The following is a 10805-nucleotide window of genomic DNA, read 5'->3' as shown; positions in this document are numbered from 1 at the left end:
GAAAGTTGCCCCTTCCGTAGCCCAAACCGTTTGTCAGTAAAATACATTTCGCTAGAAGGAGGAGACCATGCACCAAAAGCATTGGAATATTTTTTCCAAACTTTTTGTTGTCCATCATCCATTAGACACACACTAAGGACTCCCTCAATCAACAAGGACAATTATCTTACAAAAGCTTCTGAGCAATTTAAAGTTGATAAAAGCTGGTCAAGCGTGCATAAGTTGACATATATGCATATTGACATCAAAGGAAGCATTGCTTCACTTATTGAATTAAGAAAATACAGGCACAGAAAAATAGCAGAGGAAACTACTGTAATATTATAATAATAATAATAATCGCGATATACATACATTCCTTCAGAGACATTTTAAAATCCGCTGGTATGACGGTCCATTGAAAAATTCATTTCATTGTCGAGCGTTCATCACGAATTCATAAATTGTATGGAGCCAAACAGAATTGGTTGCTCATAAATCGTATGGTGTATTGATCATCATCATCATCATCATCATCATCATCAATGGCGCAACAACCGGTATCCGGTCTAGGCCTGCCTTAATAAGGAACTCCAGACATCCCGGTTTTGCGCCGAGGTCCACCAATTCGATATCTCTAAAACCTGTCTGGCGTCCTGACCTACGTCATCGCTCCATCTTAGGCAGGGTCTGCCTCGTCTTCTTTTTCTACCATAGATATTGCCCTTATAGACTTTCCGGGTGGGATCATCCTCATCCATACGGATTAAGTGACCCGCCCACCGTAACCTATTGAGCCGGATTTTATCCACAACCGGACGGTCATGGTATCGCTCATAGATTTCGTCATTGTGTAGGCTACGGAATCGTCCATCCTCATGCAGGGGGCCAAAAATTCTTCGGAGGATTCTTTTCTCGAACGCAATTTTTCTTGCTAAGAACCCAAATTTCCGAGGAATACATGAGGACTGGCAAGATCATTGTCTTGTACTTGAGCTTTGACCCTATGGTGAGACGTTTCGAGCGGAACAGTGTTTATAAGCTGAAATAGGCTCTGCTGGCTGACAACAACCGTGCGCGGATTTCATCATCGTAGTTGTTATCAGTTGTGATTTTCGACCCTAAATAGGAGAAATTGTCAACGGTCTCAAAGTTGTATTCTCCTATCCTTATTCTTCTTCGTGTTTGACCAGTGCGGTTTGATATTGTTGGTTGATTCGTCTTCGGTGCTGACGTTCCCACCATATATTTTGTCTTGCCTTCCTTGCTATGCAGCCCAAGATCTCGTGCGCCTGCTCGATCTGGATGAAGGCAATTTGTACGTCTCGGGTTGTTCTTCCCATGATGTCGATATCGTCATCATAGGCCATTTGTTGGGTGGACTTGAAGAGGATCGTACCTCTTGCATTTACTTCAGCTTCACGGATCACTTTCTCGAGGGCCAGGTTAAAGAGGACGCATGATAGCGCATCCCCTTGTCGTAGACCGTTGTTGATGTCGAATGGTCTTGAGAGTGATCCTGCTGCTTTTATCTGGCCTCGCACATTGGTCACGGTCAGCCTAGTCAGTCTTATTAATTTTGTCGGGATACCGTATTCTCTCATGGCCGTGTACAGTTTTACCCTGACTATGCTATCATAGGCGGCTTTAAAGTCGATGAACAGATGGTGCAACTGTTGTCCATATTCCAACAGTTTTTCCATCGCTTGCCGCAGAGAGAAAATCTGATCTGTTCCTGATTTGCTTGAAGCGAAGCCTCTTTGGTATGGGCCAATGATGTTCTGGGCGTATGGTGCTATCCGGCCTAGCAAGATAGAGGAGAATATCTTATAGATGGTACTCAGCAACGTGATACCTCTATAATTTCTGCACTGTGTGATATCTCCCTTTTTATGTATGAGACAGATAATGCCTCGTTGCCAATCGTTAGGCTTTGATTTGCTGTCCCATACTTTGAGCACAAGTTGATGAACCACTTGGTGTAACTGGTCGCCTCCATATTTAACCAATTCGGCTGTAATTCCATCGGCTACTGGCGACTTATGATTTTTTGGCCGATGAATTGCACGGACTGCTTCTCCTGAACTTGGTGGTGGCAGTATTTGTCCGTCGTCTTCAGTTGGCGGGACCTCCAACTCGCCGATGTTCTGGTTGTTCAGTAGCTCATCAAAGTATCATACTCAACCCATCGCTCTAATATGCCCATTCTGTCGGAAATCAGATTTCCCTCTTTGTCTCGGCAGGATGAGCATCGAGGTGTATAAGGCTTCATCCTGCTGACTTGTTGGTAAAACTTGCGCGCCTGGTGCGGTTGCTCCCTGTACTTTTCTAGCTCACAGACTTGTTGGTTCTCCCAGGCTTCCTTTTTCCGTCTGTGTATTGATGCGATCAGATAAGCAACAATGGGGTCATCCTGTGTATCGGATCCGCGGAATCGATTTTTTTTTCTGACATCAATTGTATGTAGATATATTGTAGAACATATGCGCAACGTGATTTTTAGATATTCGGAATCGTTCGGAAATTATAGTGTTAAACACGTTATAAGTCACATGCTAGATTTATGTCGATCCCCATAATAAAGCTAGTATTTAACGGGCCGAAAGACGTTCTAATGACTTCGCTAAAGGGACAAGAATTGAAGCCAAGACTGTAGATGTGTTTCTTGATGAAACCTAAGGTTTATGAACTAGGTATAGCAGATTAATGGTTAGTTAAGGTTTTATGGCTAAAAATCTCACTGTACTTTTTAAATGCGTTTTTCTCGAAACTGCAAATCGGCTGCTACCATAGCCCAAAATCTATCCAACGAAATTCTTTGAAATTTTCACGACGAGAACATATTTCTACGGTCTGCAAACTATGATCATTGCGATTCATTCTGTAGTTTCTTTTTATTCATTGAAGAAGCCGTAAAAAACACCAAAATTCAAAAAAACAAGTTTAACAAGCACCAATTTAGTTTTTAATATTTTTTAATAATCCTAGTTTCCGAACTGTAGTTAAGTCTCTATGTTAAAAGGCCGTTTACTTTTTCTCTAAGATGATTGCAGCGCCCTCTAGCGTGGCAGCAGAAAAACACCTTTCTTTGGAGATGAGTGTATAAATTGCTTTGTATTTCAATAACGAACTATGTGATCGGGCTGGAAATATTACTATATACGCTCTAGATATTAGTAAATCTATGGTGAAAACTTCGTATTTGCATCTTTCTCCACTTCTTCACAGAAAATTTCTAAAAAAAAGTAAAAAAAAACGGCCTTCACACGGGATGACCACCTTAAGTCTCCAATTTGATTTGCGATTGTACGTGATTTGTAGTGCATTAAATAGTGCAGTTTTTACACGTTGTAAATTTGCAAGTGCATGTGATTCAAAGTTGAAAGTAGTGTTGAGCAATTCTAATTCTAATTCAGTCTACAGCTCATTTTCAGTTCCAGTTGATGTTTCTAATACTTAAAGATCTTTGCTTGTTTCGCAAATAAACTTTTGCCAATAAATTTTGTTATTGGCTCCGTAACTACGCTAAGATGCTTCCACGGTTTCTTAGTGTTTTGAGACACTCGGGATGCCGAGATAGATCTGCAAAGACTTCTCAAATGCCGACACCAACGCACAAAAAATATCCAACACTTTTGTTTCATTGATGGCAAGAACAGTACTATGTTTACCGACCGATGAGCCGTGACGGATAGATGGCAGGAATATTTCGAGAAGATTTCCTTCACTTCCACAAGGAGTGCCGACATGTGGAGCAGTTGCACCTGTCAGCGCAACTGAACTCGAGAAAGCAATAAAACGAATGAAATCTAGAAAAGCAACAAAATCTGACGACATCGCTTCTGAGCTCTGGAGCACTGAGGTTCAGTGAATTCTTCAATCGGGTTATTCAAGAAGGTAGAATACCATCTGACTGGGTTGAAAGTCGATTAAATAACCGTGAATCAAGCCGGGTTTGTCAAGAATTGGGGTACTACAGGCTGAAGGGTTAATCATGGAGAAATCCCGAGAGAAGCATAGCATTTCTTTATTTGGAGAGAGCGTTTGTGCCACATGAACCCATGCGCTGGGTTCAATTATTCTACCACGATCTGAGAAGTAAAGTTCACAGTGTAGTGGGTGTATCAAAGCCACTTCGTTTCTCTGCTGGTGTTCACCAAGGAAGCGCCCGCTCACCACTTCTCTTTGTTCTTTTTATATATACTCTCACAAGAGACATCCAACGTCCAGCGCCACATACATTACTATATGGAAATGATATTTTCTTGGCGCCTAATGGCGAAAATTGTCTCGATCATCGTGTCCTAAAGTCGACTAATCTCCTCTTGCAATACGGTCTCAGATTGAATCTGAATAAAACTGAATTTCTAACTACCGAACTTTATGAAACAAGCACTACCACTGTCAGAGGTAGTTACGTATCCGGAACTGAGCGATTTAAATATCTCGGTTCAATGTTATCAGCCAATGAAGGACTGCGTTATGAAATTGCTTCACGCAATAGTGCAACCTGGACAAAGTGGCGTTCCACAATTTGTGTTCTCTGTGATCAACGTATCAACAGACGTCTCAAATCTAAAATTTACCCCAGGGTGAAAAACCATGTCACTCTCTACGAATCTGATTGTTGGCTGACTACAGAAGATAATGAACAGCACCTTGCACTAGTGGAGACGAAGATGTTACTTTGAACTTGTGGCCCCTTGATCACATCTGAAATGAGGATATCCGCGATCGATATAAGGTTACACGATTCACATGGTTCAATTTGCCCGATTTAGTTGGCCAAAATTATTTTAGTGTTTCTATTTATTTATATTGAATTTATTACTCTTTATAAAGTTATCATGTATTTCCGGCCCAAAAAAAAATGAAAAATCAATACATAAAAATTAACTTTTTTATTTCGGTACTTGGGTCAGATGGTGGTAACATTTGATTGCCTCAAGGCAAAATGATCTTGATTTTGTGCTGCCTCTTCTCTCAATTACACTATCTTCTTCTTCTTCTTCTTCTTCTTTTTCTTCAGCCTTTGTCCCGTTCACAAGCGGGGTCAGCTCGTCGTGATCGGCTTCGCCATTTGCCTCTATCGAATACCTGATCTGGGTGCAATATCGAGGCTTTCAATTACACTATGGGCAATAAGATACTTTCAATTATGGTTGTGGTAAAATATATTGGAGGCCATTCATATAGATCGACATATAATTTCGGTGTCACCATGGCATATTTATAAATTTTTTGGATGTCTATTCGATAATGATTTGAGATGTTTTGTAGTAAAACATTTAATCTCTATGTTATATTAACATTTACTTTTATTATGTCGACAGATAATCCAAACTTTGAAGGAATGTTCTGCTAGTGTTACTCTCGTTTGTGTCACGAAAGTTTTTAGCCATGTCTACTAGCAATTCAGTTTCTTTTCGATATCCTTCCTGGATATGTATTTTCGTAATAACTTCTAATTCTTTTTCTCCATCAGTTCTTTTTTACAGATAGTCTAAATCCAATAGCCGTAGAACTTATATTTAATTAATTAAAGTTTCTAGATGTTGGTTCGCATATATAACAACGGGATGTTGATTTCCTAGCAGGTTGCAGCGTTATACACTTTTCAGTTAATCTACGCCATTTCAAAGATATGTTCAAAAATGAATTTGCCCTTATCTAAAATTAGTTCTATACGCCTTTACTCCTTGGCAGATTTTTCGTCGTCCATAATGTCAGTTGCAGTTTATGTGATAAACCTACGAGAACCACCGAGAACCTGCTAACCGTGTCTGGTAAATGTTGTATATATTTTTTTGTATATTTATTGGTATTTCTAATAAATTCATATTCTCTGTTATTAAATCCAATTGTACGACCATTCTTCTTCTTCTTTTCTGTTGGCCTTCTTTTGGTGCTCTCAATAGAATCTTTAAGTGATTTAAAATCTGGTCTCTTTTGTTTATTACTGGTATTTTAAACGTTCCTTCTGACCAAACTGCATTGGTTTAAAGGAATACTGGTCTTCTTCTATAGGCTTTAAAATAGGCAAATCATTGTCTCAAACTGCTTCAATTATCTGGAATATCACAATAACAGAACAGCAAGTAGTTTCCCTTTTGTTTTCGTCAAAATTGGGTAAGTGTTGAACCTACATTCAATCGTAAAGATATCTACGAGTTACGATTGTTAAACCAGAAGAACCATGTGTTCCAAAATCTACCAAAAAATTACTGTCCTTGCCCTGCTTAAATTCTCTTCAGTACTCGCTCTGCTGAGGGGGCTGTTTCCAGTACAGCTTCCCACTGTAAACTCTGTACGATGCTGCAAAATCTGTTAAAATCTATTAGTTCTATTGTTCCCAAACTGCCAGAGAAAATTGAAAGACTATTTTTTCTCTGATCCAATGTTTACGAAAGTGGTTTGCAGACTATCAACTGGGGCTGCTTCGCAAATGTTTTTAAATAATGTTTCATCGCTGCCGACCTTGATGTACCCGGAACTAACGAGCGAAAACGCTTGCTTATTTCAGCTGTACGAGCGGAAACCAATGCGGAAATTCAAACTAGGTTGGTGGCCGAGGTTGTCACAACATTTGGATAATGACAAGAAAATGTGAAATTCGCTCAAACATTCCCCCGCCCAAAGAACTCTCCTGTACAAACCGCGCGATGTAATCATAAAGGAGTTGGTGTTTTTAAAATTGCCTAAAAACCACTACATCAATCATTTATCAATCACTTAAAAAAGGTTACAAACTAAATCATCAATCTTAACATTTTTCAATTATTGATAGTGAAGTTTGTGGACTTTGTATCGAAATTTGGCGTCGGATACCAGTCGACTCAGCTGTGACTGAGTACCTGAATCAAATCAGTGTAATAATCTCGGGAGAGCGCAATGCGGACAACATTGTCTCCTACATGGTACTGTAATCCTGTAGTATAGCATTACGATCTCGAATGAAGTTATCTAACACACTTCAAGGGTATAATCCAATTGGATTGTTGCGCCAATGATTCTTATTATTTGGAGGTTGGCCAATAGGAAGGGGCCACCCTGTTGGTAGAGTTGCTGGATTAGTGGATTTGAGGAATCCTCCGTTCTTTCGAAGAAACTTTCCACCAAGTTGACAACAAATTCTCGAAGAGGGTTTTCACTCTGGCTCACCGATAAACACGTTTCTGCCGACCTTCTTGGTTTTACAATTTTAAGAAAGAAAAATCCGGTATTCAAATGCCTCGCATTTGGACATGGTTTGAGTTCACGTGGGTGCCCGATAACAGGGTCTTGGAAAAAATCAGTTTGGTTGTGATGCGGAGTCCTACTTTCTTTCGAAGAAGAAAATAGATCCTACTGAGTGCACCGCTTGCCTTTCCGAAAGCGAACTCAATGTGTGGTTTGAACTTAAGGAGTTCGCGAGTCATAATTCCTAAGTATTTTATGAACGGGGGTCTGCACGCTATAGTGTTTTCGATCTTCACCGTTTCACCCCCCCCCCCCAACTTGTGCATTATATTCTTCATTACACCTAGGCCAAATTTTATACTTCTGGGATGAACATAAGAAGGTTCTCGGGTAAATTTCTAAAATGTGAAAATATACTATTATTAACTTTATTTGTGCAGAAATCGGAACCGGATGTAGATTTAGTAGAGATGCACCACTGTGATTTTTTTTCAGATTTTTCGGTTGGATAGGTTCTGAGAACGAGGGCTGTTACACTTTTTGGGGGTCATATTTTGAGCACTCACTCCCCTATGTTTCACCCAATATCAAATATGGAACCAGTTTCAGAAAGTATTAATTGAGTCCTTTCGTTTGATACCCCATATGGTCACATTCTGTAAATAACAATTTTGCAGCCTCCTTTCACATGTATGGGGAGAACTTAACACAAAATGGCGCCAGTTGCTGCATGTAAAGGGAACAACAGATCACATACTCTTACCAATTTTCGTGACAATTGGTCCAGCCGTTTCCGAATAAATCGGCTGTGACAGACAGACAGACAATTTGGATTTCGTCAAGCCCACTCAACGATCGACGCCGTAGACGTGCTTTTGAAGTTGGCTCGAGACGCGATGTCGTCTTAAAAATGCTGTGCCGTGGTGACGTCGGACATCAAAAATGCGTTCAAATCCGCAAGCTGGGAGTGGATAAAAAGCTCACTGGTTAAAACGGGTGTCTCTAGTTATTTGACTTAGCTCCTCAACAGTTACCTTTCGGAGAGGACACTTTAGTACGACACAGGGCTCAGTGTTGGGTCCTCTTCTGTGGAACGTTATGTTCAATGGGGTCCTTGTCCTTCCCGTGCCAAGGGAGGCCACGATAATCGGTTTCGCAGATGATCTAGCTGTGGTTGTCGTTGCGAAACAACCTGAAGATGTTGAAATGTACGCTAACGAAACCATTAGCGCCATAAAAGCGTGGTTGGAGATGACTCAGCTTAACCTTGCGGAAAAGACGGAAGCGGTCTTGATTACCAATCGTAGGAAGAGGAATACGATTAATATTCGTGTTGGTGGTCACGTCATCACTTTGAAACCGGTTATCAAATACCTAGGGTTGATGATTGACGCTAAAATAAATCTGAAGGGACATCTGGACTATGCCTGTGAGAAAGCGACAAATACCAGCGTATCATTACCGCGGATGATGCCTAACATTGCAGGCCCAAAATACAGTCGCAGATTACTTGTGGCCGGAGTGGTTCGCTCCGCATTATTATAAACGTTTGGGAGGGAACACTAGCGTGTGAGAGTAATCGCAGGAAGGTAAATATGTCTTACCGCTTAGTGGCGCTAAGGGTGTGCAGCGCCTTCAGAACAATATCAGCCGAGGCAGCGTGTGTTATTGCGGGAATGATCCCGATAGACATTCTGGCAAGAGAGACACGCTGCCTGTACGAGACAAGGAAAATGAATCCCCTTGCAGAATACCGAAAGGCAGCAAGGCGAGAGTCGCTGGAGAAGTGGCAGAAACGGTGGGACGACTCGCAGAGGGGTCGCTGGTCGGGGAACGGAAATCTCTGGCGAAGATTGGCATCCCCGCTTATCTTGCAGCTATTGTCAACAGCTATTTACACGAACGGAGGCTTTGGTATGACACCGATGATGGACCCCAGGAGTATGTTGTCTCCGCGGGTGTCCCGTAGGGCTGCGTGCTGGGCCCACTGCTGTGGAACATTATGAAAAAAGAATTTCTTAACCCCCCCCCCCCCCCCCCTCCGGAGGAGGCCAAGGTGGTGGGCTACGCCGATGATGTAGCACTCGTTGTGGTCGCAAAGCATCCCGAAGATGCTGAGTTATACTCATGCGAAGCGATCAGTGCTGTTACGGGTTGACTAGAGAGTTCTCGGCTGACACTTGCGGAGGAAAAAACGGAAGCGGTCCTCATCACCAAGCGCCGTAAAAAAATTTTGCCCGTGATCAAATTGGGAATCATATCATCACTTCTAAGCCTGCCATCAAATACTTGGGACTGATGATTGACGGGAAGCCTAGCTATAAGCAACACGTGCAGTATGTTTATGACAAAGCATCCACTGCGATTGTGGCCCCGGCAAGAATGATGTCGAACGTGGGAGGGCCACGGCATGCTTCCAGGTTGCTTATAGCTAGGGTAGTGAGTTCGGTTCTGCTCTATGCAGCTCAAGTTTGGGGAGAGGCATTACAGGTTACATTTAACACAAACAAACTGAGTTCAGTCTACAGAAGAACAGCCCTAAGGGTGTGCTCGGCATTCAGGACTGTCTCAGATGATGCAGCATTCGTCATTTCTGGAATGATGCCAATTAACATCTTGGCAGATGAGATGACGAATATATATAATGCGAAGTCTATCTCTCCTTTATCGCAGACGAAGAACGCCCAAAGGGAGAAATCGCTAAATAGGTGGCAAGAGCGTTGGGAACGCTCGGGAAAGGGTCAGTGGACACACAGGCTCATCCCTGCCATCAAGGAGTGGTTGGAGAGACGGCACGGTGAGATTAATTATAATCTTACTCAGTTTCTCAGGATATCGCCAGTACCTGTTCAGGTTTAAACTAGATACCTCACCCGATTTTCCAAACTACGGTGGAGTCCCAGAAGACCCAGAGCTTGTATTTGTCCACTGCCCAATGTTTGTGGAGGAAAGGAAGAACCAAGAGGAGACTCCAGGAGAGGTGCTCACGCCAGAGAATCCGGTGCGAAGAATGTTAGCATGTCAGGAAGACTGGGATGCGATCAACTCCATGGTTGTATCTATCCAGAACAAACTGCGAAAGGCAGAGGAGACTAGAAAAGCGCGGTTACGTACGCCGCGTAGCGACGAAAGGGGACCAAGCTAAAATGAGCTAACTCCGTCCCGTGATGTAATACCGTACGGTGGTTCCACGGGGCTTGGGGGGAGTCGGGGGGGTTTTAGTGGGTAAGAATCCTACACGCTGGTGTGTCCAGGCCACTGTCTTTTGAAGATTCCACCTCCTCAAAAAATAAAAAAAACAGACAGACAGACAGACAGACGGACAGATAGACATCGACTTCATTCTAATAAGGTTTTGTTTCGCAGCCTCCCTTTAAACTCAACACCAAACGCCGTTTGCAAGTAAATCAGGTATGGGAGACGGACGGACAAGCAGACAGACATTAAATCACTTTTTCACACAAAACCTTAAAAAGAGACACTTAGTTGATGGATTAAAGTGAAAGTGTGAACCACAGTATTTCTAATGGGCAGAACCCACATTAAATGGTGCGGACTTGCAATTGAATGGAAAACCTCATCCGTACACATCAGCTATCTAGCAGTATCTACTCATATCTACATGTAGTTTAGTGCCTATGATGCGT

This window comes from Hermetia illucens, chromosome 5 (genome assembly GCF_905115235.1).
Source record: "Hermetia illucens chromosome 5, iHerIll2.2.curated.20191125, whole genome shotgun sequence".
In the NCBI taxonomy this organism is placed as follows: Eukaryota; Metazoa; Arthropoda; class Insecta; order Diptera; family Stratiomyidae; genus Hermetia; species Hermetia illucens.
The sequence above is the reverse complement of the archived record's forward strand: the minus strand, read 5'-3'. Positions refer to the sequence as shown.